This window comes from Fundulus heteroclitus, chromosome 12, assembly GCF_011125445.2.
Source record: "Fundulus heteroclitus isolate FHET01 chromosome 12, MU-UCD_Fhet_4.1, whole genome shotgun sequence".
Lineage (NCBI taxonomy): Eukaryota > Metazoa > Chordata > Actinopteri > Cyprinodontiformes > Fundulidae > Fundulus > Fundulus heteroclitus.
In genome coordinates, this window is record NC_046372.1 from 35,922,869 (window position 1) to 35,950,599 (window position 27,731).

At 40.3% G+C, this 27,731-nt stretch overlaps 1 long non-coding RNA gene across 1 annotated transcript in view; it reads right to left on the reverse strand.

Annotated features, from left to right (window-relative positions):
- Nucleotides 1-456: 456 nt before the first annotated feature.
- LOC118565022 overlaps nt 457-27,731 on the reverse strand; it is a 52,786-nt gene continuing 25,511 nt past the window's right edge. Inside the window, exons 2-3 of the long non-coding RNA XR_004932116.1 lie at nt 9,766-9,868; nt 457-797 (exon numbers count right to left, since the gene is read on the reverse strand). This is a non-coding gene — a long non-coding RNA (uncharacterized LOC118565022). The remainder of the gene's footprint in view (nt 798-9,765; nt 9,869-27,731) is intronic.

Sequence of the window (27,731 nt, forward strand, 5' to 3'; positions counted from 1 at the left end):
CTCCAAGTTAAAACAGAACACAAAAAAAGAAATATAAATTTAAGCATTTGTCACCTGTCAGGAATGTAGCGACAAACCAAAAAAATACAATATGAATAGTACAAGTATATTTAGCTTCAGGATGTATTGGAACAATGAATGGACCATATGTTAAAGCAGCTAGTACAGTTAGTCAGTGCGATAGAGTTCACAGAGACCATGTAAAGTGACTAGTTCTGTGCATACAGCCAGGGGGGATTATTGGAAGTTTAGTAGTCTGTTGCTGTTGTTCAGTATTTAAAGCTGCTGAAGCTCTTGCCAGAGGGCAACAGGCTGAACAGTCCATGATGGGGGTGGGAGTTTTTTTTATGGTTGTCTAAGCTCTGGTCATGAAGTGTCTGTGAGCAGTCTCATAGATGGAGGGAAGCACTGTCCCAATGATTATTCCTCCTGTCCTCACCAGTCTCCCTACACATTTCCAGTCTTAATCTTTGGCGGCCCCAGACCAGACAGTGATGCAGCTGGTCAGTACGTCCTCCATTTCCTTCTGTAGAAAGTGGTGAGGATGGGAGGAGGGAGGTTTGCTCTTCTTATCTGAGGCAGAAAGTGCAGATCCTGCAGTGATCTCTTTACAACAGGTGTGGAGGCACCAGATCAAAGTGACCGTTTCTGCGCCCTTAGGAGTTTGATGAGGACGGGTGTGTGACTTGGCTAATTTGTCCTGAAGTCAATGATGATCTCTTTTGTTTTGCTGACATTCAAGATCAGATTGTTTTTGTCACCCCAGTCCACCAGTTGTTTCACCTCCTCCCAGTAGGCTAGGAAACAAAATAGGAAAAATAGAACAGGTAAACATAGAGGTGTGGCAATAAAAAATGCAACCAACCTGTGGAATGTGTTTCCTAACTGGAATAATGATATAAAACTGGCATACTAGAGGCAGTTGCAAGGAGCACTTTGATACTTTGAGAGAGGAATGTGCAATCTTCCTCATCTTTTACAGAAATTCCGTCACTTGTAAAACAAAACAAACAGTAAGAAAACAATAGTTGCATACACTTTTTGTATTTGTTGCCTTAACCCATATGTTTGAAAATGTTTGCTAATAACTCATAGTGATCTGTTTCTAGCCAAAAGAAAGCATCTTCAACTTATTTTTAGTCTTGCTGGCTACTTAGAGTTGTCTGCTTTCTTAAAGCAGCACCATGTAAACTTTTGCCACTAGAGGCGCTAGACCTGGAACTTCCAGGTTTAGTGTCCCTGAAGGCCACTGGCAACACTGCACTGTCTCAAAATGAAACGGTCTTCCTCTGTATTTTGGAATCTGATAGCAGACCACTTTGAACCAGCAGATTAAGAAGTCATGGAGTTACCTGTAAACTCAATCACTATATTCACCCTGCTATATTATCCTCAGAGTCTCCCACTGGAAGAGGGAGAGGACGAGGCACAGCCACGGGGAGAGGGAAAGACGGAGAGGTGGAACAAGGTTTTTACGGGATATATTTGAGAAGGGCAGCCGCACGACGCATCAGTAAGCGGTCAATATGCATGTGGCATATATGGACCTGAAAAATAATATATCTCCCATTAAGCTAATATTTGGGTCACCGTGTAGGTTACAGTGCTGCATTAATAATAATGATACGGTATGGTAATAAAATTTACTTGATCCAACAGAAAATTTATCTCATCGATTTATCCCTCATAGTGTTGTAATTTTACAACAGTTGCAGCAGCGCATGAAAAAACACATCCACCCACCCACCGACACACATCCTTGTTTTAAATATAAAGTGAGAACCTTGCCTTGACTTCCATTTTACTTTCATTCCTTTTCAACCCTTTCTATGGCCTAACCCTAAACCCTAACTTTTACCAGTATATAGCCCCATATACACTGCCCTTGTTAAACCAATCCATGCCGAGCTCGACCCGAGGTTGGATCAGTTAACCATGTCGAGCTTGGTTCTGACAACCGTTTACTCATCACACTAGCACGCTTCCCCGCCTCCTAGTGACGATCTACGGTACTACTGCTCTCAAGGATTGAAGGAGGGACTCAAGCAAATCAAAATGGCGGCGTCCGTAACATTCAGGAAGTTATGCTTGGTTATAATTGTGATACTTCGTTGTTTGCGGAGAGTCAGGCGAAGAACGCAACCTTTGGTGAATTTACTTGACGGAGTCGGCTTTTGGGACGTGGATAAGACAAACGAACGTCTAATAAGGATTTACAGACACTAGAAACAACGACAGACGCTGAGGTTCCTCACACTGCTAAGCAGAATCATCACTGGAAATTGTGTGGCACGGTAGGGAAGCTAGTATTTTCATGAATGTCTGAAACCACCAAATTAGTCAGCTGACTGTAAGGCGATGACGCAGTCTGCACATGCGCTCTTTGTTATCTGACAATAGTGCCACTGAAAAACCAGGCCGAGCCCACTCATTGAACTGGCCTAGATTTAGCGCGGTCCGGTTGTGTCTGACACGGTTCAGTTCAGTTTGCGACTCGAAAGTTATCTCAGTTACCGAGTTCGGACCGGTCTCGGCACGAATAAAAAAAGGGTAGTGTAAACGTGCTATATATCTAACACCAATCCTGACCCAAACATAATTGACACCTTAGTCCTAACCCCCTTGACAGCTGGAGATAGGCACCAGCATCCCTCGCGACCCCACAAGGGATAGACGTGTTAGAAAATGTATGTATGGATGTTCTCACTTACGTATTTGCAAGGAAAAGTACACACAAACATTTGGCTTCTAATCTTTGGTGCTATCAGCTCACAGTGATTGCTAAATATGCAACATTCGCCTTTTATGGATTGATGACACTGTGTGCAATAAAATAAAATTATTTATAAAAAATATAAAGTGTAGCTTAGTGTCCTAAACAGAAAAAATCTTCACCTGCATACTCTAAGCTAATTTAATTACTGATCATTTCTCCTCCACAGCAAGGTAAAACTGATGGTGAGGCAGAAACCTCCCACATATCTGTAGGAAATTTGTGAGGAAACTATTCTCATGTAATTACGGTACCTTGGAACACTGGCATATGATAGTCTTGAAAGCAGCAGCTGAAAAAAAAGAAAGAAAAACATTTTGTATTGTTTTAAGAGCTGAGCAAATAGATTTAAGAAACTGTGATAAAATAGGATAAAAACAATACAGTAGTATTTATAAATGTATTTAATGTAAGTCAAATTGTATTTGTATAGCACCTTTCACAGACTAAATCAAAGTGCTTCACAAAACACAAAGGAAAAGCACATAAAAACATGACACCAAATTAAAAGCCTGTCTATATAAATATGTTGGCAGTGTTGTAAAATGGTTAAGGGGGCCTTGTCGTGTTCTATGACCATAGAAAACATCCTTAATTCATCTCCAAAAAAAAAATAAAAAAAATACAGCAAGTGGTTGTCATGATGGTGTTTTCTTAGAAAAGGAAAAACTGCAGACAAACAATTTCTGCCATCTGGTGACAGTACAACAGTACTATAAGAAGCCAAGATGGCGACTGCAATGAACCCTCAGAATCTGGAGACCCGATAATTCAACCAACACAAGTTGTGATCGTTTAAAATAGTTTATTTTAAATAAACTGGTGTTGCTGGAACTGTCAGGAACTCAAGCAAGGATCACTGGAGAGAGGAAAGTTAGGTTAGTGGCCAGGAATAACTCAGTGAAATTGATAAAACACTGAATGAATGCCACTAACATTCTCAGATGCTGGGAGGTTGCACTGGTTCTGGGGATTGATCCTGACGGTTCAGTCTGGAGGATCCCAATCACTTAGTGACGGATCCGAATCTCGTTAACGCTAGGCAGTTGTTGTAAGTTCAGGGGTCACACTCAGGTAGACAGTCCACTGGGCAGAAGTTTCAAGAAGGGCTAGACGATAGGGGAAACTGGGATCCAGACGAGAGAATTGGTAACAGGAGGCACATGTGATGTGCAGAGGTAAACAAGCGGGGCAGAGGCCAGTGTCCAAAAATCAGAAGCCAACAGAAGTATCTGACAGGTGCAAGGCAGGCAAGAGCAAAACAGGAACGTGAAAGGTCAGTAACAGTAGGTCAGAACAAGGAACGCTGGATAGTCTACTCACACAAAGGCTTTTAAATAATCTGGTGGTTACACACTGGGAGAGTCAGGAATATATAGTGCTCCTCCCAGGTACTACAGCTCAGTATTTAGAGTGGCCGCAGGTGTAGCCACTCAGCTCTAATTGCCAGTGCAGCACAGGGAACAGGAAATGACGTCATGGGACTGCACACAGCAGCTTCACTGGCAGGAACAGACAGGAATCATTACAGGCAACGATTGACACCGCTACTTTAAGAGCCAGTAGACCGTCCTGCAATGTCTCACAGTAAACTGAAAGCTTGGAGTGGTCGAAGACCAACCCAATCTACAGTAGAAATTTGTAAAGTCACAGTATGTGACTAGGCCCCTTTAAGGTTTTAAAGAATATGCAAATCCTACAAATAAACTTATTGGACAAATTTCTAATTGTGTGCCCTCTCTATGGCAGTCCCTCTGATTGCTTAATTGTGTTCTACACTTTCTTGTGTTGAATCGCCTTGACTTTATTCACATTAAGAATGTAGTTATGTACACTACACTTGCTTTTGACAGACCAGACTTTGTGTAAGCTGCTTCATCACCATCACTGTTCACCTCTTTTGTCTCCCCTTATCTTGTTATTGTAGTCGAAAACCCACCATGATACTGTATAACTGCCAAATACTGAAAGTATTGGTGCTTTTGTTGGTGCACTCATGGCACGTTTTCTGATAATTATTCAACCATATAATTCTAATAATTTATGGTTTCCTGTATATAAATTTCTTCATAGGCAGGTTAACCGAACCAAACCATTCCACTTTAACAAAAACTTCAATTCCGTTTTAGCACATGTACAATGTACACTAAACACATCTGTGGCTCTTTCAGTTTCTTATAGTTGATAGGATGGTTGGAGAGAGGAGGAAATGTTGCAGCTTTTTCTCCGTGAAGCATCCAAAGTTTGCCACCATGATTAAACAGTGTGACTTTTTAAACAAAACACTGTTAAATGACATGAAGATGAGTTGCGGGCGTTTCATGTTTCACACTTAAAAACTGCATCATTCAGTTCAGAGTTCTCAAAACTGTGAGCTCAGCTCATAAACATGCTCTTCTGAACCCGTTTATGCAGCAACACAACGTGAACTGATAAATAAAAATCCCTTTTCAAACCCCCTGAGTGTACCGCATCCATGAGCATAGCAAATCTCAATTCACGCTCAAAAGTTACCAACCTGATGATGTAAAACTACACAACTGAGACAGCAAATATTGGCTTTCTACCAACTGCAGAGCCTTGGCTTCAGAACGTCAAGCTAGATTTCATGATCTTAAGGTAACTGATATCAAAACTCTGACACATAACCCAGGTGTCTATTTTAAACTTCAGAAAATATTGAAACAAATCATATACTGTTTTGTCCTCTTCCTGCAGTAGGCTGATATTATTACAGCTGATGTTATAACAGGCAGGTAACGTACTGTTTATTTTCTGATCTTGTTTTTATCTTTCCTATAAATGCTAATGCTAAAATTGTCCAGTTTACAGTTCTTGTACTGCTATTAGAGAGCTGCAACTGCTCTGTATAAAACTGGTCATCAGAACCACCTTTATCCCAGAAAGCGGTCTCAGCTCTCTCATCAAAACCTAGGGTTCCATGAGGGGGGAATATCGAGGGTTAAAAGGCAATAAACGTTGCATGAGGTAATGCGTGTCTGCTCCCACGCAGCTTGAGTGACAGACAGGTCAGTGCGCAGCCCTGGAATTCCCCCTGCGCTCCGCCTCATCAATGGACACGGTGGCCTCACTTGAAGTAGAGCGAGGAATAAAGGATTGCCTTCTGTATTTTTTCATTAGACTTTTCTTTTGTTACGGAATACATAAATCCATTGTGGCAAGATGCAATATGTATCACGGCACTCCACCTGCGGACGTCTCATAATGGCTGCCATGTCCCTCCAGTCAGAGATGATAAGTGAACCCCGTGTGAATGTTAATGATAGTGATCATTCTGAACCTGCCTGCCTCTCCGTCTTCGCTCGCAGCCCGGGTGTCACACACCGGGTGGCAAGGTTCAAGGGACCAAAATGAAAACAAACACTCATGGAGATTTATAAATAAATAAAAGACATAAATGAATGAACGAGCGTCTGAATGAATGGGTGTAGCACGCGCGGCAAACAAACAAAAAAAACAACAACAAAAAAATACACACACACACACACTGAGCTATGGAACATTTTTGCATTGCTTTTATGCTGAAATTTGCAACTCCCATGTGTTTTTGCCTCACAGTCCTGATTAATTAGTGTGCCATTTAATGCAAAAGTCCACACCGCCGTAATATTTTTGAACAGTGAGACTTATTTCATTATTCACAAAGCCCGGTAAACACTAGGGAGCAGGTGGGTTCAAACAGATGTGGCTGTTTACATGACCACAATAGTCTGGGCTTCATATCTGGTCATTGCTCGTAAATAGCTCTGACAACATGCACACTTGCCGGGCCAAAGGACGGCTTGATTCAGCTAATCAGAGCTGACAATACTGAAATCACAATGAGCCTTTTTATATCAAGCGCTGTGAGTCAAATGGGAGGTGAGCTTTAAGAAGAGCGGTAATGCTGAACAGCAGCCCCACAACAGAGCCAACCTGCGCCCCTAAGACGATCCTTGTATGCACAGAAATCAGTTTCATCAAAAGTCCCCTCCACACACACACACACGCACACGACTATGCAACTTCCTCCGCAGCATGTTGTTTTTTTTAGTGCTTGGCGGATTGTTTTGACCAACATGGAAACTCTCTAAGCAACACACTATGCTCGAGTATCAGGCAGAGGAGGGGAGAAAAAAAAAGCCAGTTCTTTCCCCTTTCTCTGTGTCTCACTGCTTCCTCCTTGTCTAACTTTGCCAGCGTCCTTGGAAGTTGCCAAATGCGGTCATGCCTGCTTAGCTTGCCGGACTGATTGTGCCAGAAAAGAAAATAAGACACAGATGTATACAAACTCTTGGTGGTGCCAGTGGAGAGACAGCTAATGGCTTCATCTTGACCCTCCCATTGTTGCCGGGCACAGGTGGGGATAATTAGAGATCGCTCCCCTCCCCTCACAAGGGGATTCGACCCTGACAGCTTCAACTCTATCCGGTCTCCCTTACTGGTTTGTGACACAGGTGGTTTGTGTTGGCAAAACTTGGGAAAGCCGAGAGTTTTCTGAATAGGCACCACAAAGTATCCCGCTAGGGGAAAAACAGCCCCATAACAGAATGTCTCCTTTCAGGCCAGACCGTGTCAGAGTCATGGAAGAAGTACTGTCAAAAGCATTTGGCAAAAAAAGGTTGGCAGTGTGTCATAGTAAAGATGTCTTGGTACAAACAACCAAGGCTTTGTAGAGATTTGAAGAAAGAAAACTGGTTATTTGTGATGTTTTTATTTCCATAGAGATGCACTGATAACTCAGCTTTTAGCTGTAATTAGCTCATCTTCTGCCTGATCAGTCCTGAATTCACCCCAGCTCACTGATCTCATCGTTTTATGACTCGTGAACAGACCCAATCTAAGCACTAACTGGTTATGAGAACGATAAACCATCGTTCCTGATGGGAGAAGACTTAAAGTTTGCTGTTTTCACAACGGATGAGATGTTTAAACTTAAGAAAAAGTGCGGGGAGGTAGTAAAAAGAAAGTTTTATTTTGAATCACAGGTCAGGACAGTTGATTCAGGAATGAGACTACCACTTTGTGTAGAATGACCAATCACAGAACTTCCTGTGGAGAACAGTGCTTCTGTAATTTGCAACCACCTTCTTTTTCTGGAGTGATATTTGTGTGGGCAGAGTGAGACTGCACTGCTGCCAGCTTGGAGGCTACATTTTCAAATTGCTCAGACCCCTCCATCAACCCCTATTTTGCGGCTAGCAACAAATTTAGTAACTATATTTGGTGATATTTGACACTTCTGAAGACTTACAGAGACTACGCAGCAGGTGCAGCCTTTGGGGCCCCCCTCCATCCCAATCAACTGCTTAAGTGTGAAACTGCTGCTAACTAGATTGTTGTTGTTGTTGTAAGTTCTCAACTGGGATTGTAAGGCTTAAAACAGAACCTGACTTAAGAGAACTAAACTAAAAGATTATTAATTAAAAAAACGTAAGTTTTTCTTTTCCCCAACCCGAGAAAAAGCAGGGCTGAAACTGTTTATTTGTAGTTCTAAACATATTGTATTCCTGTCTTCTACAGCTCCCGTTGCAATCAAATGTCTTAACATGTATGTTATGCAAATTGGTTGATGAAGTCATTTAGAGACCTCTATGACAGCCAATAGCTACTTTCCCTCACCGGGAGTTGCCAGCACTAAACCTTACTATAGCATGCACTGTTACTTAGCTATTTCAGTATCAATGAAGTGTTTAAAAATGAAGTCGGAGGAAGAAGATATATGTAAGAAGCTGTTGTAGAGAAACATTTTCTATGACGTTTTGACAGTCGTTTAGTCTGCAGGAGAGCAAGAGTCTATCAAGAGGTGTCCAACTCAATTCCTTGGGAGCTACTATCATGCACCATTTGGCATTTATTTAATTCAGGTGTGCTGGACAAAGGATTCATCCTAAAACGTTGGAGGATAGTAGGTCTCTTAGACTGGTGTGGGCATCTCCGCTTTGGCACACACAAGATGGCCGAACATGCAACAGCAGAGTAGCTTTGTGTTTCTTTTAGATATCTTTTTCTGTCCTACAACAGTGGAGTATTGCCACCCTTTTGGAAGTCTCAGTATTAATTTAAATATGTATATTTTCTCAGGAATACACAAGGAAACTGCTGTTTTGGTAATGCTACAATAAGATTTCAAGAAAGTGTAAAATATCAATACCATGACAATTTTATCTTTGCTTTAAAATAGTAAACCAATAATTCACATATTTTATAATGTGTATTATCACACACTTGGTATTGCATAGCCCCTGCTCCTAATTTAAATAACTAATGGTTGCAGGAAGAATAAAAATACTTTTAAATGCTTTTTTGATGTCTTTTTAAAGCCAATGTTTTGCTGGTCGTAATGACTTAAATTGAAGATCCAAGAAAGATAACATTGGTAAATGTTTGTCACATTAACAACCAGAGCGTTTTAATGACCTAAACAAAGTACAAAAAGCAAGTTTGAGGAGCAGACCTCTTAGGAACGTTCACAGGGAAGGGTGAAAATCCAGCCCTTGTATATGTGTCACAGTATTAAAAAACAGAACTACAAATGGATGAATATTGAGATAATTGGATGTAATAGTTTTTATAAAACGGTGAACACCCTGTGTAAAATTGCTTAAGTCAATATTGGTAGGTCAAAAACCAGAAATCTAGCCACAAAAATCTGTACAGTGCATCTCCAGGTTTAAGCCTTTGTTACTGCAAGTGCTTAAATAAGCTCGATAGTGTGACCTTTGTCCCCTTTTCCAGGAGTCTCATGATGAAATATTCCTTCCTAATGCTAAGGAGGAGTCCTATCATACAGTCCTGTGTGCTTCGCAAAGCCTGAAAAGGACCTTTTTTCCTGCGTTAGCCTGAGTGACAGCAGAGAGACATGTGTCTTCAGATGAGAGGAGGCGAGTCTCATTACGCCGTATTTGGCTGACACTGAGTGATTCAAGTGTTCCTGGACAATTCAGACACACTGATATAAAACACATTAAATGTCTTTCACAGCACTTTACCTGACACCGCTCATCTGTGCTCATCTGTTATCCCTGAAGAGCCTGCTTTGGTCGCGGCTCAAAGTCTGGGATGGGGAGGTGCCGAGCGCTGAATAAAAGGAAACTTGGAATGAAATACAGAAAAACAAAACATTAAAAGATGTGAAATGTCAAATCTTATTTAGAAACTGGTTGTATTTCATCTTTCGCAAGGATTAAATATAACACTCATAAATATATTGTCGTTAGTGTAAGGCTGAATTGAGAATACACGGCAGGTAGCTTCTACAGCGGGCTTTTGTCAAAATTGATGGACCACCTGCAGATAAAAATCAAAAGGACCGTAAACTTAGATGACACATGCGGGTGTCTGACAAAGTAAACTCTACCATAGCATACCAATATTTGTTGCTGAACAGTAATCATACATGACACACCATAAAAACGTGTTGTCTGACACTAAAACTGAATGTTGACATTGAGTATTCTGCCACTGAAAGAAGAGAGAGGTAATATAATTTAAGATTTTTTTTTTCAGCCAGTATAATATTTGATATGTAGAAGAGTTTCAAGACAAGCAGATGAAGGTTAAAGCAGTGAAGAGAACTGAAGAGAAGAATTTTAAGTTCGCTAGGATGAAAATAAGGCTTCCTCTTCTCCAAAAAAAACTTGTCCAAAACAACACAAAGAAGATAAATACATATAAATCACTAACACCGTTTTATATACAGTGCCACAAACCTCAGTGTAATTTGTAGGGATTTTATAGAGATAGACAACACAAAGTAGTGCATGATTTTGAAGAGGAAGGCTGGGGACCTAGTCTTTTAAATGTGTGCTGTGCATATTTATTCAATCTGCCAGAGTCAATACTTTGTAAAACTACCTTTGGCTGATACGAAAGCTGCAAATCTTTTGGGATATGTCTCTACCAGCTTTGCACATCTAGAGACTGAAATGTGTTGCTGTTCTTCCAAAAATAGCTCCGTCTTGGTCAGGTTGGATGGAGAACGTCTTAGAATGTCAAATTTCAAGTCTTGACACAGATTCTCAATTGCCCTCAGGTCTGGACTTTGGCCCATGCTAAAACATGAATATGCTTTGATCCAAATTTCTGGTGTCCAAAGTTTGTGTGACAGAAATTGTCAAATTGGAAACTACTAGAGTGCCAAATAATCTTTTTACAAGTGTACTGCAAAAAACTTAGTATGCTTAGAAATAATTTTTCTCAATAATAAGTTAATAATATTTTTTCTATTTAGGAAAGTGATCTATAAAATGAAAAAAGAAAAATACTTACTATTAAGTATTGTACCCAACATTTCCATTACAAGAATATTTTAAATTGTCGGTGGAAAAACCTCGACCTAAAAAAAAAATCAAAAAATTAAAAGAATATAATATAGGTGTTTGTGTGCATTAAAAGCTTGCCGGGCCAAATTTGTACAATTCTTGACTTCCAGTTCAGAGTTTCGCAAGCAGATTACTGTATTTATTGATTAGATGGAGTCTTAAGGCAAAAACATGCATTGGAAATAACTTATGGTTATCAGAAAAAAAGAGAGGAGAGGGCTGAAGATGTCTCTACTCTATTCAGGTTTTTTAATTTTTATTTGTAGAAAATCTTACAAACTATGTATAAATTTCCTTGGACTTCACAAACATGCGCTACTATTAGGGTAGTCATGATACTAAAATTTCAAATTTAATATCGATACCTAGGGCAATTTTTGATACTCAATACAATTTTCGATACCACAGAGATGAAAAACTGACAAATAATTAAAGGCATAAGAAATGATTTTGGCAACATCAAAAACTCACCTTGTTCAGTCTCAACAATCAATAAAATTTTCAATTCAATTTTATTTATTACAAGGTACTTTGTGTGCAAATACATGCTGAATAAATAACCCAAGTTAACATGTGCCTAGTAGCATGCTAACTGCAGCTAATTACACAACATTAATGCACACCACCGGTCGTGCTAACACCAGTAATATCTTTAATGCATTAAATTAAATTTATGAACGTAACTCTAATTTATTAACCTGTTGAAATTCATCATGAAGACCAGGGTATCGGTCCTTAAGATGTTTGGCCAAGTTTGTTGTTCTGCTTGACCTCATTGCCACCACTTTAAAACACTGTTTGCTCACAGTCTCGTCAAAATATTCAAGTTTTCCTTCTTCATTCAACCTCATATGATAAAATAATATCGACACCATGCCAAATTAGTACTGAATCTGGATATAGTTGGATATAGTTAAGTATCGATACTTTTGACAACCTTATCCACTATGTGTTGTTATAATCCCAATGACTCAAGTTTGTGATTGTAAAATGGCAAAATATAAAAAATGTTCAAGAAGCATTACTGCTTTTCCAACTAGCTGCCGATAATATATTGTGCCAATATTAATATGTAATGTATGCAGGAAGAGACACTGTAGAAACTGCAAAGCAAAAAATAAAACTAGTCAGAGTCCCACCTAACTTAAAGGATTTCTAAAGTAAGTGATGCCTGATTTGATACTTTTAAATGAAGTGAAGGTTTGTCACTTTGTCAGGCTGCAAAGAGTTTTTAAAAACCAACAAACCAAAGTCAGCAGCCGGAACCTCTCCTTGCAAGCCTGCAGTCAGAAACTGTTTGCCTTCATTCCACCTCTTTGACACGAAGGCGTTGATTCCCGCTCCTGCTGCAAAGACGTCGAGGCGAGAATGAAGTGGGGATAGAGATACGGTGGAGGCGGTGATAGGGCAGGTGAGTGGAGAGGATGCCAAGCCCAGTGGTCAGCAGGTAACAGAGAGAAGGCGGCTGTCACATCCTGCTGACTTAGCCAAGACAGATGAGACAATCAACAAGCCAAGGCCTGGAGAGCGCTTCAACCCCGACTGCATCCTGTGTTTGAGGGCAGGTTGTCCACACCATTTCCAAGCTGATCTCACCTTTCTTTCTGCTGCGGGCCGCTAGTTTGGAATGATAACAGACATGTGAAGTGTTTACAGATATTTGACGTACTCCGCTAACCCTTAAAGCTGCACGTATAGTGTGTGCAACACACTTAATTTTGAAAAAAAAAAAAAAAAAAAAAGGTAAGCATTGAAAAACTGCTATACTGTCTTAGGAGGGTTGAGAATTGTGGACATTTTAGCCCACAACTTTGTTACTGCTTTGGTAAGGTCAACTGGTCTCATATTTAGACTGGTTTTACCTTGCACTGTAATGAAATTAAATTAGCCATTGTGTGTTCTCTCCATAGGTTATCTGCGGGTACTCCGGCTACTCCCACTTTCTAAAAATATGCATGTTAGGGTAACTGGTCACTTTAAATTGCCCTTAGGTGTGTGAGAGTGAGAGTGAGACTGAGAGGTTGTTTGTCCAGTTCATCCCTGCCAATGATAGGCACTAACACCCCACATTTCAGTTAAATGGAAACAGATCTGTAGATTTCTTTAAAGAAAAACTATAAATACATGGCTTCCTTCTGTGACATCATGAAAAAATATAAAGAAATCGTTAAGAGAGCAAAAAGGGAATTTTGGACCTCCATAGGTCTGGCTAATGGATAACATTTCCAGATGGCAGAAGGTGTCACGTTCATTGTGTGAAAGGATGAGAAGGAAGTATAAACAGTGTGGGAATGTCTCGTACTGTTCAGGAAGAAGGTGGGATCTGTGTCCCAGGGATGAACATCTTGGGATGTTAGAAGTGTGAAAATCCTGAGAACAAAAGCAAAAGACCTTGCAATGATGGTGGCGCTGTAGCAGATGAGAAAGCCTCAATATCCATAGTAAAATTAGTCCTACATAAATGGGGGGCGGGTGGGGGGGTGGGGGCATAGGTCAAGCTTTGAGTCTTCCAAATGCACAATGACCATATCACCAAATTAGTCACAAATTGGCTTCAGGACAACAGTCTATGTTTGCAAGTGGCCATCACAAAGCCCGGACATAGGAATCATTGTAAGGGAGAGGGACAAGTTAGTGGCTGTATGATAATCAGTGGGAGGAGATCTACACTGAATGAGCGCCACTAACATTTCTTGAATCCAGAGAGTGGCGCAGAATCCAAGAAGTGACTCCAAGGATATCTTGGCTTGTCCTTTGTAAACTGAAGCAGAGTCCAAAACACGACTTTATGCCAGGGGAATTGGTCTGGAGAGAGTCCAGGATCATACACAGGGAATCAGAAGCAGGCAAAGGTAACAGAGGGAGAATCCAAAAGTCTTTATCCGGAACCCGTCCAGGGTCTTGATCCAGAATAAACACAGCGAGGCAGAGGTGACAGAGAGGGCTAGACAGAGAGGGCTAGGCAGAGAGGCTGAGTCAGGTTCTTGCACAGGTCCATGTCCAGAATCTGAAGACCAAATAAGAGAGTCCGACAGGGGCGAGGCAAACAGGCAGGAATCCACAGAACGATCTGAGTCACGGTGGTTTTTCGAGAATCTGGCGCCTGCACACTGGAGGAGCCAGATATGAAAACTGCTATACGCAGGTGTGACAGCGCCCGTAATTAGTGCAGCCACAGGTGCAGGTAATCAGGAAATAATTACTAGAACAGCACAGGGAGCAGGGAGAGCCGTCGCAAGCAGCAGCAGCCAATCAGAATTACAGCAAAGCACATGGTTAAATTTCCCTGACATAAAACAGAAAATATCCTATTTATTTATTTATTCATTTATTTATTTATGTCCTTTCTTATTCCTGCACGGGTTTGAAACTATTCATCGCATAAACCTAATAAAGCTCAATGAAGAGGAGGTAATTAAAATAAACCATCACCTTACACGTGAATTTATCTAATAACTTGACTCTGGCAGACTGTACTGGCCAACATTTGAACCTTGAAGCAGAAGTAAAAAGCTCCTCATGGAAAATCTTGATTTAACTTTGATAAACTCTAGCATTTATAAAGGAGGTGTGAGGCAGGGGTAAACAATCACCTGAAGCACTGTCTCATTTGTTCGTAATTGTGCTAAGCTCTTGTAATTAGTTGAAGACGAATGTCATAATGGCATTAATAATGCGGCCTGTGCTCTAAATGTTCCGAATAACAGATTTGGGGATATTTAGTATTTTAAATCCAAACTTTGACTTTACTGTATCAGTCATGTAAGGAAATAAAGCAAATAAAAAAAAAACAATAGGCCTGTGTTTGACGTGTGTGTATGTGTGTGTGTGTGTGTGTGTGTGTGTGTGTGTGTGTGTGTGTGTGTCAAAACTTTCCTAAAGACCAGGCAGCTTCCAGCCTCTCTCTTAATTGCATTGATTTTTTAGCACAGTAAATCTAGCTGTGTCACAATCTGCACTCCCCAGGCATGATGTACTGCTGCAACACCAGCCTGCACGTCCGCTCCCAAAATTGCTGGCTTAAAGTTTGAACGGTGATGGCGTGATTAATGGTTGAATTAATTAATTGCTAAATATATGCTAATTGTTTAATCGGTCGCCCGATCTATATCAGATCATTTATAAAATAAATGAGTTGATTTAAAAAGTGTATTGATTAAATGTGACAATGAGTTATTCGGCTGACTACCTGATTTGCTATTTTCCCAATTAAATTTGCAAAGCTCTTAAAAAGAGTGTGGTTTTGCTAAGTGTGGCCCATCCAAGTGATCTACAACACACCTGACACGGCTGTACTTATTTATGAAATCCGACAGCTGATAATGATGCATTAATATTAATGCAAACTGTAAATTTTCATATTGCTATACGGAAACCAATCCAAAAGCATTTGTCACCTCAAAAGCACCCATATTTTACATTTTTAATGCAAACTGAAGAGCAAGCTCTCAGTAAGGTCAAGCAAGAAGATCTTTTTCCCCATCCCTATCTTTTATAATTTTGTTCTGTTGTTACAACAGAAAAAAAACAAACAGTACTGATATTTAATTTCTGTGCAAATAGACCTTAAAATAACAACAACTAGATATATTGTGCTGAAGCAATTAGCTAGCTGCATTGGATTTTATTCATGGCCATAGGATTAAAAGTTAGACAACTAAAAATGCATGACACTCAGATTTTATTTGAATGAGGTGATGATTGTGATTGTAACGTGACAAAATGTGAACAAGTAAAGTTGAAATGAATATTTTTGCAAGGCAGCGTGATCGTAGGATGCAGAGTAGCGATATCTCATATTTTTTTTCCTCACTAAATATTGACGTAGGAGCAACTATGCAACTAATATTCTAAAAAAAAACCCCAAAAAAAACAAGTTCAACTAGCCAAACATGACATGGAGCTACTTTGTTAATCACCCTTTTGCAGAGACTTCCAGTGAACCTGAAAGAGAAACACACACAAATATTCTGAAGTCCACAGAGAACGAAACTTGACCAAAGTTTTCAAAAGGGTGTAAAACTCCTGAACTTGATGTCTTATTCAAGCAAAAAACAAAGATTCCAACAATGAAATCCAGGTTTTCCCTGAAATCACAACTTCCAAGAAATCTACCTTTCAGACACATTCATCTTCCTCTCTGTCTTGTCTCCCACCTTCTGTTTATTCTGGCTCTCTTCAGCGCCATTACTGCCATGCATGTCAGATCTCTTAGAGGGAAATGAAAAACAGCAGTCATTTTAAAGTGCAGGGTAGGTTATAAAGTCTGGCACATCACTCCCTGTATTTGTGTCTCCCATGCTAGTATACTCTGTGTTACAGAGTGCACACCACTACAAAGTGCGAAACTTCATTAAATGTCTCCCAATTTAGTGTCTTTGTTTCGACACAAGTTAATGAAAACTGAAACGTAGCAACACATTTACTGTAGATCTGATTATAGTACTTGAAAAAGTTTAAAATGGTACCGACCTCAGTTGTTTAAGTAAAACAGTGCGAAAAAGAACAGTGAAAATTTTTACACATAAACCCCTTTCTGCAATCAGCTCTTACGTAGAAATTTGCCTTACACAATTCTTCTTTGTAAGAAATTCAATTTGCGGCTCTAATACCAATTCACATTATATCCATCCTTGTGAGTCAGTAAAAGCAATTAGCCTTGTTAAATTCTCTGCAATGTCATGATAGCATTTAAAAGGAATGATTACACAGGTGGGAAACATTGGCCTGTCTTCAGAAAAGAAATGCACAAAAGCAAATGATGGTGTTCTTGGTCCAGAGGTCACATGTGGCACTTGTAATGATTTTTTTTCCAGATTTTTGTAGTTCCTCTGAGGTGATGAATGAGAATGGGTAATGTGCCAGTAGCAATATCTCTAGAAGTAGCTTATTTCATGTTGCCAAATATGATTTATGGCAAAAAAAAGGAGAGGGAGGAATCCTGTGACTTCACCATTTGCCCTCCTGCACTTCCATATTGCCCACGAGGAGTTTAGGGGTATTGGATTGACACAGCAGCTGCACACATCTGGTTTGGCCATACAAACAAAAGCTTTCCAAGGCAAGTAACTATTTGAAGAATAAAGGAAAATGGAAATATGATGAGCCAGAAGTGGGAATAATATCAATGGCAAAGATTATTAAGTTACCACTCTGTTTGTTTTTGAGAGTTTGCTGTCCAACTTTTTCCAAGTTAGAATTATGTCCTTGGGGGCTTTCTTTCGAATAAGTGACACTGAAGTGACAAGATGTACACTTTCACCTGAAATAATGTCTGCTTTCTGCTGTGCAAAAAGAGAAGGCCTGACTGGAATGCACTTTATTCCCAAATGTGGTTTCTCTGTAGGGCTACTGCATTAAAAGTTTTACTGCAAAATGACAGAGAAATATGAAGGTTTCGAGATTTAGGCACACCGATAGAGGAACCTTACACTAATCAAAATGTAAAACCCTTTAGGAATAAAAGATGAAATAAATAATACTTTAATACCTCAAGAAACAAAGTGCTTTTCTCGGTTTATTGTTTATTATTCGCCAGTAAAACAAGTACATTTTAATGTGTCTGGTTCTTAGACTCTATGTTAGCCTGTGATGGCCCGACAACCAGTCTTGAGCCACCATTGTGGGTTGTTCAGATTGTGAATGAAAAAATGGAGTGAGTAATAGCAAACATACATCAAACATCTATAAAGATGCATGATTGATATGCCATCATCAGGTTATACCAACAGCTTACATTTTTTATTCAAAAATGGTTTTATCTTACGCTTCATCTTCTGAAGGTTCCTTGGATAACAAAAACGTACTGGAGTGACCGGTGTTTTGTCCAATGAGAAGTACTCCCCATGCCTTAGAATGTTCTGTTTAAACTATTAACTGAAACATCATTATTTTAAGTTTGAAGTCCAACATGTCCTTACTTTCTTTTATTATGCTACTGCAGTTTACTTTTCTCTGTGCGTTTTTGTCTTTTCTTTTGTCTTGTGCACTTTGAATCGTACTGATTCTAAAATGTGCTATAAAATAAACCTGCCTTGCCTTATTATAAATGCCATTCTAACGAGACCACAGTAGCCAAAACTTACAATAAAATGTGCAATAAGCATTTGAAAGTACAATTAGATTAATCTAGCCATCCAGGCCCAAAGGTCATGATTTGGTTTTCCAAATGACCAAATTCCAAGTGACCCAGAAGCACCAAACACAGAGGCAAGTGATGGTTAAAGATGTTTATTAAAGATATATGACATAGATGGGTTATGGAGATGAATGTGATTGTGGCTGACTGGGAAGGCTCTGGTGTCAGTCTGTTAGAGAGAAGGAGAGGGAGGTTGAGCACCGGCAACAGACAGGCTGACTTACAGATGAACGTCATGCATAGGACCAGGGAGAGTAGTAGGGGCGACTGGTGATCAGCGGCAGGCTGAGGTTTGTTTCGGGGCTTGGTCGAGAGCTTTTTGATGGAGAGTGGGTCAGGTGTACAGCAGGACGCCAGCGGAAAGAGGAACCTCAGGTCGACTGGAGCCCCAGAAAGGCTCAAGGGATTCAGAACTGTCAGCGGACTACAGTGTAGACTACGACAGAGAGACTGGACAGGATGAGCAGAAGGACCAGATCTGAGGAGGTCAACAGGAAGCGTTAACAGGACGGAAATCAGGAACCAGGGACGACAGAGAACAAGGTTTAGGTCAGGTACTGCTCAGGTGAGCTAATGTCTGACGCCTACCTTCCTTCTCCGGCCGCCTTAAGTACTCCTCGCAATCAGTTGATGGGAAACACCTGCTGCCAATGTCCCCCTGATGCACCCTGCTGGAGACAGATAGGAGCAACCAGACATGGCTGTGAGGTTTGTGGATGACTCATTTCCAACAATGATGAAACCCACTACAGAAAGGAGGTCCACAATCTTACATCGTGGTGCTCCGGCAACAATCTGATCCTGAACACTAGCAAGACCAAGGAGGTCATAATGGACTACAAGAGATCCAGGAAAACTTGTGACTCAGCGTAAGAGTGTGTTATGGGAGCTACACAGTGCAGGAGAGGAAGGATTCAGCTCGGGTGGGGAGGACAGCACAGGGGTTATATGGGATTCTGTCTACAGGCTCTAGACTCAGTCTATGCTGCACGAGTCCAGCAGAGGGCCAGACATATTGCTAGAGATCCCACCCAACTGGGCAATGCACCGTTTGTCTCACTACCACCAGGTAAACGATTCAGGAACATTAAATCAGAATAGACTTCAAAACAGCTTCCCTCCCAAAGCTGTGAGGTCTGTCACATACCCCCTGCTGAAAATCAACAAACCAGCTACTCAGATCATAAACTATTACATGTTACAAACACCTGTGATAGGCTGGCGACCTGTCCAGGGTGTACCCCGCCTCTTGCCCAGTGAATGCTGAAGATAGGCACCAGCAACCCCCGCGACCCCATGAGGGATTAAGCAGGTGAGAAAATGGTTGGATGGATGTTACAAACACCCTACTGGTTTCTGATGAAAATCTAATTATTTATACTGCCTCTTACTTGCAAATGTGTATTTGCAAACTTCAATCTCCCAGGGTCTGTTTAGACATAAATGCAAATTGCACAGTTCTGTAACTACATTTATTATAGTCTGCTTTCTGATTTTTTTTTTACTTGAAAACAAGTCCATTAGCTGCTAAATGTGCACTTAAGCCCCACAGAGAGTCATGTGGTTGGCCAGAGCAATCAACTTAAAAAAACCCCAAAAAAAACGATCATGTCTTGTTGTGTCTATGTGTTGCGTAACTATGTGCATTCTGAGCCGGTGTCTGCCTGACCAAAATTTCTCTATGGTAACACATAACAAAACACACCTCTCACCAGCAACATCTTCAACCTCATTCTGGGGCTTCCCAAGCTGTTCCCAGGTCAGTAGCATATATAGTCCTTCCAGCAAGTTCTGGGTCTTCCCCTGAATCTCCTCCCACAGCGATGTGTGTGTCGAAAACCCCCAAAGGGAGACACTCAGGCGGCATCCTGATCAGATAGCCTAACCCCCTCAACTGACTCTTTTCGATGCAGAGAAGCAGCAGTTCTACTCTGAGCTCCCCCCCAGAGATCAGATATCCTCACCCAGCCACTCTCTGGAGAAAGTTATGTCAGGCACTTGTATCCAAGATCGTCTTCTATTGGTCCTTCTATAGGTCATGATCCAAACCTCATAGGTGAAGGTTGAAACATAGATGGGCCGGGAAATAAAGACTTTTGCTTTTTGGCTCAACATCAGCATCATCATCTGCAAAATATAAGAAACAATCATGAGATTCCCAGCTCAGACACTCTCCTTTCCACGATTAAATTCTATCCATGAACACCACCAACAGGATTGGTGACAAAGAGCAGCCCTGGTGATTTTACGGGTCTAAGTGGAAAGCGTGACTTGTGAAACTGAACGCATGCTTTCAAAAACATGTGGTGGATCACTGTTAATTCCTAATTTATGGGGTGAGAACTCCTTTTCATAAAGTTAGGTAGACATGGATAGCTCTTTTCTGTTGATAAATTACACATAATTATTTAAAAATTCTTTTTTTGTATTTACTCATGTTGACTTTGTCTGATCTAAGGATTTGTTGGATGATCTGAATAATTTAAGTATGACTGAAAAGCAAGAAGAATAAATAAAGCTGTAAGGGGACAGATATTTTTTCAAGGTGCTTAAACTAATGGTATATCTGGCAAATATGCTAAAAATGTAATTCAAAACAGCTTCTGCAAATTCTAAGTCTAGTCTAAAGGTCACACTTTTAAAACCAGGTTATCACAGCATTGTTTTACTGCTCGAAAGATCTCTTTGTCAATAATACTGATAAAGTTACTGAAACACCAACTCAGAGCAGTTGTTTTTACAGTGTTAAAACCTTCGTAAGGCTTCTACAAACATAAAAATATTCCAGTTTAATGGAGAAATAGAGGGAAAAGATATGTGCTTTAAGGTGGTAAGACTCACTTAGGCCAAAAGGAAAACCATTATACGATGACATTTTTAGATTTGTTGCATTATAAAACAAAACTATCTCCATTTAATCATAATGATCCACTTTATGAAACTATCAGAAATCTAGTGCAAACAGTGCATATCTGTCCCAAAATGCTACTGTTCATAATTGCCACAACAGTCTTTGTCGTTCTAAATAGTATTAATATAAGATCAATGTGGCTAAAATGTTCAAGGCATTTAGAAACTCTATTAATTCCAACAGTGTGTGGCGTCATATTTAGATTTAATAGAAGATTTTTAATGAAGCAGATTGGAAAAGGGATCCTTGCCTCCATTACTGGATGATAGATAACCGGGAAAGGTTAGCAGCCACTCATTAACACTCTCTTAAATTACGAAAGTACTTACCACTTTTTTTTTTTCTTTTCCATCTTTCTTTTTTCCCCTCTTAAATGAGATAAAATAATATTGAGAGGATAGGAGTTGAATCAAGCCAAACCGTAATTAAACGCTCTGACGGGGTGAAAGTATCTTCTGGCGGTGGCGGTGTTTGGTAATGTAGCTGCATGTTCACACTTCAGTCTCGGTCCTCACCACTGTCTGTGGGAGTGTGATCGAAAAGCCTTAAAGTCTCTTGTTAGCTTTGAACACGAATGTTAAGCTAAATTATTTAAGCAATTAGCTGAGCAGCTTGAAACAAGAAGTACATTTTTAAGATTTGTAACTATTTAAGGTTATGGTGGGTTATATCAGACAATACTGGGAAACAATGTAGCCTTATCGTAGTATTCTGTGATCAATGATAAGAGGTGCTGTTTTTTTGGCTGATAGCGTTAAACAATCAGAGAGCACATTTAATGAGGATTGTTTAGTCAGTAAAACTCATACTAGCATGTCCAGCTTTATGGCAATCAGAATGGTTCTCCTGCTGCCGTACCTATGCAAAACACATTTGCTTTACCAAGGGAGTCTTTCTCCCTATGAATCCTCCCTTGACGACCAATCTCTGATGATTTTTTTTTTTTTTTTTTTTTTGCTGTTAAGGAATTAAATACAAATTGATACCAGACGGGAAGCGGGTTAACAGGGATTGAGGGAGAGAAAAAGAGAAAGGACAGAGACACAAAGAACAGTGTGGAAAGAACCACAACAACCTGCAAAGAGTCAAAAATAATAACAAGGAGAATAAATGAAAAATACAGAACATCAGCTAAAAGAATATGGAACAAAAGCTGCTGTTACATATGGAGAAAACTGCAGGACAACACAGCTACTGCGTTATGAGCGCATACGTGTTTGTGTGCATGAGCATGCAATAGTTGGTGTAGACCTTACACCAATCGTGTTCAACAATGGGTCCAGAGGGCCACCACCACCCCTCCAGGAATCAGAAGAAAGCAGAGAGGACCCCAAGATCATGGAAACCAGCAAAACCACGGAGAACAGAGGCCAGGCAACCCACCACAGGGACACAACACATCCACCTAGAGGTTTTAAAGGAGCAAACAAGAGCCCGCAACAGAGCTGCCATAGACATGGAGGAGAGGCCCCTCAGGAACCCGGGGCAACAGCCTACCAACCCTGCCAGGCCCTGGTCACCCAAGCGTGAATCAGGTGCTGAATCCAGGTCAGCACATGCCCAAGGCAGATCACTATGCACCACAGCGCCCCCAGCACAGTGCCAAATGAGCCCATACTGGCTGCAGGTGGGTGGAGTAGCGAGCAGCAAGGAGATGCAAGGAGGTAATGCAGCCCCCCCCCCACAGCCAGGAAAAGCATGAGCAGACCAGAGAGCACCAAGTCCTGGACCCAGTCCCATCTGCATTCAACTAAATGCACTCAATGTAGGTTCAATCTTTGAGTGCATTCAAACATTGAGTCCATGTTTGAAAGATAATCTTACAAGCATGGTTCTTTTCACAAAAAGTAATTTTAACATTTTGGGTAAACCGTAACCCAAACCAGAGTCTTCGACTTCTATTGAAGGAACCAATGATTAGGAGGACTGCAAGAATACTTTCTAAACTCAAAGTCCAATCAGAATACCAGAGGCAGCATGCAAAAAGCTGGCCAGCAGTTATAGAAAGTGTTGGACTGATGCAAGTCCACTAAGGACTTTACCTATATCAAATTACTATAATAATGGAAAAGTCATGTTCCTATGTGGCATATTCAAACAAAATGTAAAAGAAACAGATTTTTTTTTTTTTATAAACTTATACTTTATTTTGTTTTATTATATCCTGAGGAGTATCTGTCTCATTTCATACCAGAAACAAAAAACATTGTTTCCAATATGATGAAAAAAAAAAATAAAAAATCTAAATATTCCAGGTGTAAGAATAACTATGGACCTGACTAGTAGTAGCAGTGCAATCTGCTAAAAAAAGGTGTCAATGTGTTTCACGTTTGTGACCTTCCTGACACTTAATTTGCATGATAGTTTAAAATTTGTTCTCATAGCACTAAAATAACTACAACAGAAACAGAAAAGAGAAACAGATGTAAAGTAGCTCTTGATAAAAATAGAGGTCAGAAGGAATTGTTCATTTTGCTGAGTACCAGAGAAGTGGAACCACTTGGGATATTGGTATATAGGCCGCATGCTGCTAAAACACTGGCGTGCAGCTACATGATTGCGGCTTGATCCGTTATCGGGCGAAAGCCCATGCTGGTGGAAATCAAGTACCCCGAGGCTTACAGTACGCAGCCCAAGGCCTAAAAGGTAATGGCATGAAATATAGATATAGAGGTGACAGATGTTTACAGTGCTTTGTGAGATGGCATTGAGACACGCTGTGGCTCCCTCCATTGGAGAGGAACCTGATGAGTAGTATAGCAAAGAGATGGAGTGATAGAGGAGGTGCTCTGGCGGTGTTTGCAGGCAGATCATTAGGACCCCTCTTTAACTCAACCCCCGGTGACAATCTATTGCTCTCCTCCCCTGTCAGCGAATGATTATGGTCTGATCATTAGTGACATCGCCACATGCCCATCACTCAGGCTAGTGCCATATTGGCAGATGAACAGCCTCTGCCCCAGGCCCACTAATCTGTAGAGTTCAGACAGGAAGGATGAAGGAAGGTTCGCCAAACATTAGAAACACCGGACTGATTCTTTTCACCCAGCTCAAATGTGGAAATCTCAACAGCAAGGCTCAAGGAAGCGAGTGAGAGGGAAAAGTGCCAAAAAATGGAATGGATGATTTGACAGAGGTTAAAAGGAACACTAACTATGCAATGAAAAGGCATTATCTCCCTTACTGATATCTGCTGTTTTTGCTTTTTGTCACACTTAAATGTTTCCAACAAATTCTAATAGGGTACAAAAATAAGCAGGAAAAAAATATTTTATTTATTAAGGGGAAAAAGGCTATCCAAATGAACTCAAATGAGTATTTCCACCTGTTTTTAAATCATGAAACAATTGATGAATAACCACATTTCTTCTGGTTCAGTTTCACTGGTCATGTTCAAGTTTGGTTATTGCGAAACCTATATAATCGCTAAATTACTGAAAAAGTTTCTGTTTGACAACACAAAGTAGTTTAATCCTAAAAGCATGTCATGCCCCGATCAAAATAAATTCCAAAACAGATGAGAAACAAACCTACTGTCATCTATCTGACGTGAAAGGCCAAGATTTTTGGACTCCAGCAAACCCCAAAAGCCGTCATCCTCAAATAAAGAAAACACAATACAGTGGCCAGCCCACATTTAATCCAAGAGCTGATGGAAGAGGTCACAAGAGAACCCAGAACAACATCTAAAGCACTAAAGGCCCGAGCTCCCTAAGCTAAGATCGGTGTTCAGAATTACGAAAGAGGCTGGGCAGAAACTGCATCATTGGGAACGTTTCAAGGCAAAAACCAGCACTTGCTGAAACAAACTGCTGTGCAACAAAAGGTTTGATTTGGCTGTGAATAATTAGTAATCAGTGCCAAAGGCAATTATTAACAAAGTTTGTAGTTCTTATCAAAATTAACTAATTAGTTTACCACCTGTTCATCAGGAATTAACTGCCAAACAGCTCAGATATATCTATTTATGTATTGTTTTATGAACACCTGCCAGGTGAGGCGTGTCATTATAGAACAACAGATGAAGGAGGGAACTTGTGCACTGATGTTCTCAAACAGCACGTAACGCAGCGGTTGCTGCGGGCAAAGAGAGGGAAACGCCGCTGTGCATAGAGATGTGTTGCTCAATGACGTCACAGGGATTTCAGCTTTGAAAAGTCCTCCCTCCTGGGAGCTGTCGTGAAACTTGGTTCATCTTTTGTTCTCAAATGCAGTTTAGTCCTTCTTTACCTCCCATGACTTGCCCCAGCAGAACACATCCATTTGCCAAAAATCATCTTGATAATTCCTAAGCTTTTCGGGAAAATAAATCTTTTGTGGTTTTAAAAGACCAAAAAAAGGAAATTTCAAGAGTGACATAATTGCTATTTATTTACTTTCTACTGAGATCTTCCTCTAATTCTCATAAGCTTTCGGTCCGAGCGACAGTGATTGGTCAGAGTTTTTACAGGCCTGCAGCTCTCACAGACGTCTCATTTTTAACCTCTTTTTTCTGAATGTATAATGTATTGACTACTGTTAGGATGGAAGGACCATTTCACCCAGTATAACAAAAAGTGTTTCTGAACAGGGTTACTAACTATAGATTTAATCAGATTTCCTGGAACTTCTCATTAACAATCCATGATTTTCTATTTGTCTGGGACATTCATATGATGTGCAACAGAAGTCAGTTTCCTTCAGATACAATCCACTAGGCTGGATGTGGACAAATTATTTTTCAGTAAGGTAAAGAAAAACCCTCTAAATGACCCTGTTGAAGAACTGTAGCAACTAGTGTCATCTTTAGTCACTGAGTCTCTATAGCAAACATTATGCACTCTTGTGCCAACTGGTTGCCTAGTGAAGCTAGGCATAAAACCCTTTTCTGTCCTACCATTAGAAATATAAACACGTGGAACTTGCTAAGATCTACTGGAACTTTACCTAGAACTGCTTTGTTCAGATAAGATTAAGATTAAGCAATAAACCCGCCTGTTGAAATTGGTGGAGGCTATGTGATGCTGTGGGCCCGGATCTCTTCCAAATGCCTGGAAAACCTTTCCCATGGGATCATGAACTCTTTTGTCATTCGTCCACAGGAAAGACGGAGAGGAAGAAGTGGAGAGAACATACAACAAAGGTCCTGTCATGAGTTCAGAAGCCAAACCCTGGATTGCTGCTTTGAGAACTTATGGCCTCCATAATTTGAGGCACCTGCTCCTATGCTTTACGCTGCCCCGCCCAGGATATGTTACATAAAACTTCGGTGGACTTATTGGTAAACTTACAATAGGTCGCCATTAGACCTATCAACAGAATGATAATCCGAAGCATTTGGCAAGACAAAGAAAAGTCTTTGATCAGGCACAAATGTCCTACCCAGCTGGCAAGATAAGGTCATTCAAACCAGCAGGAATACAAACGATTGTGTCACTGTTTATCTTATTTTTAAAAACAGTCATGCCACATTTAAACAATAGCATGTAAATAATTAAACATTACTTTTTTTTTTTTGTCTGGCATATATACTTCGAGCATTATGTTACATTTCGGCTGTAATACCCAAGACTGAAATATTTCATTCATTTGAACTCTAGAGACTGTGTCAGCTCATTACGGTATGTCCTGAGATGATGATGCAATAAAAACCTGGAATGCATGGCCTCTGTTTTGTGACCTGTAAATAATTGATAAATCAATTTTCTTGACTGAAACACTAAATAATGAAGCAATGCAATTCTTATCAATTAAAATTTTGTCTTAATTGTTGCCTTCACAGAACAGCACAGCAAAACACCATGCCATTTTTCAATTAAAAGGTCCAGATGTTTTTGGAGGCTTCAGTAGACACAGGCAGTTGTGAGAAATGCTTTATCTGCATTGTAATAATCACTAGAACATCAGCTCCGGGCTGCATTTACATACTCATGTTTTATTCCAGGCTTCTTTCTAATGCACCGCTTAATTATACTGAGCGCAGACAATGTCAGACCCCCATAGCTCCAAATTTATTATTGCCCCGTGTGAAGCAGAAACCATCAAACCTAGTGTACCTCATCACAGCTTATAGTACTAAAGCTATCACAGCTCATATGATGGCATACCTACCCTGATCTCTGTAAAGAACACATTGCATTCTCAAATTTTATTCATAACAAGTAAATAAGGATAATTTAGCCTATTCATATTTTCTTATACTTTAATTTGGAGTCCAAAAAAGTGTAGAAACTTAATGAAGTCTTACAATTAACCTCAAATTGCAGGAAAATCGGGGACGGCTAAGACATCATATTTTTGTGATGTGTGTAAGGAACAGAACAGATCAGAGTTGGGGGTCAGTCTTTGCCTCAAGCGACGGAGTTTAGAAATCTAGATGTCTTGTTCACGACTGATGGTACGATGGAGCGGGAGACGGATAGATGGATTGGTGCTTTGTCTGCAGTAATGTGGGAGATGCTCAGGTCTGGTTCAGAAAGAGCTGAACCAGAAAGCAAAGCTTCACCTGTCTGTATGAGTTTCCTCTGTATGGTGACTGACGTGGGGATCTCTGTAAAAACTTTTTTTTGGGGTGGGGGGAGGTTCTCTGGGAGTAGAGCCACTGTT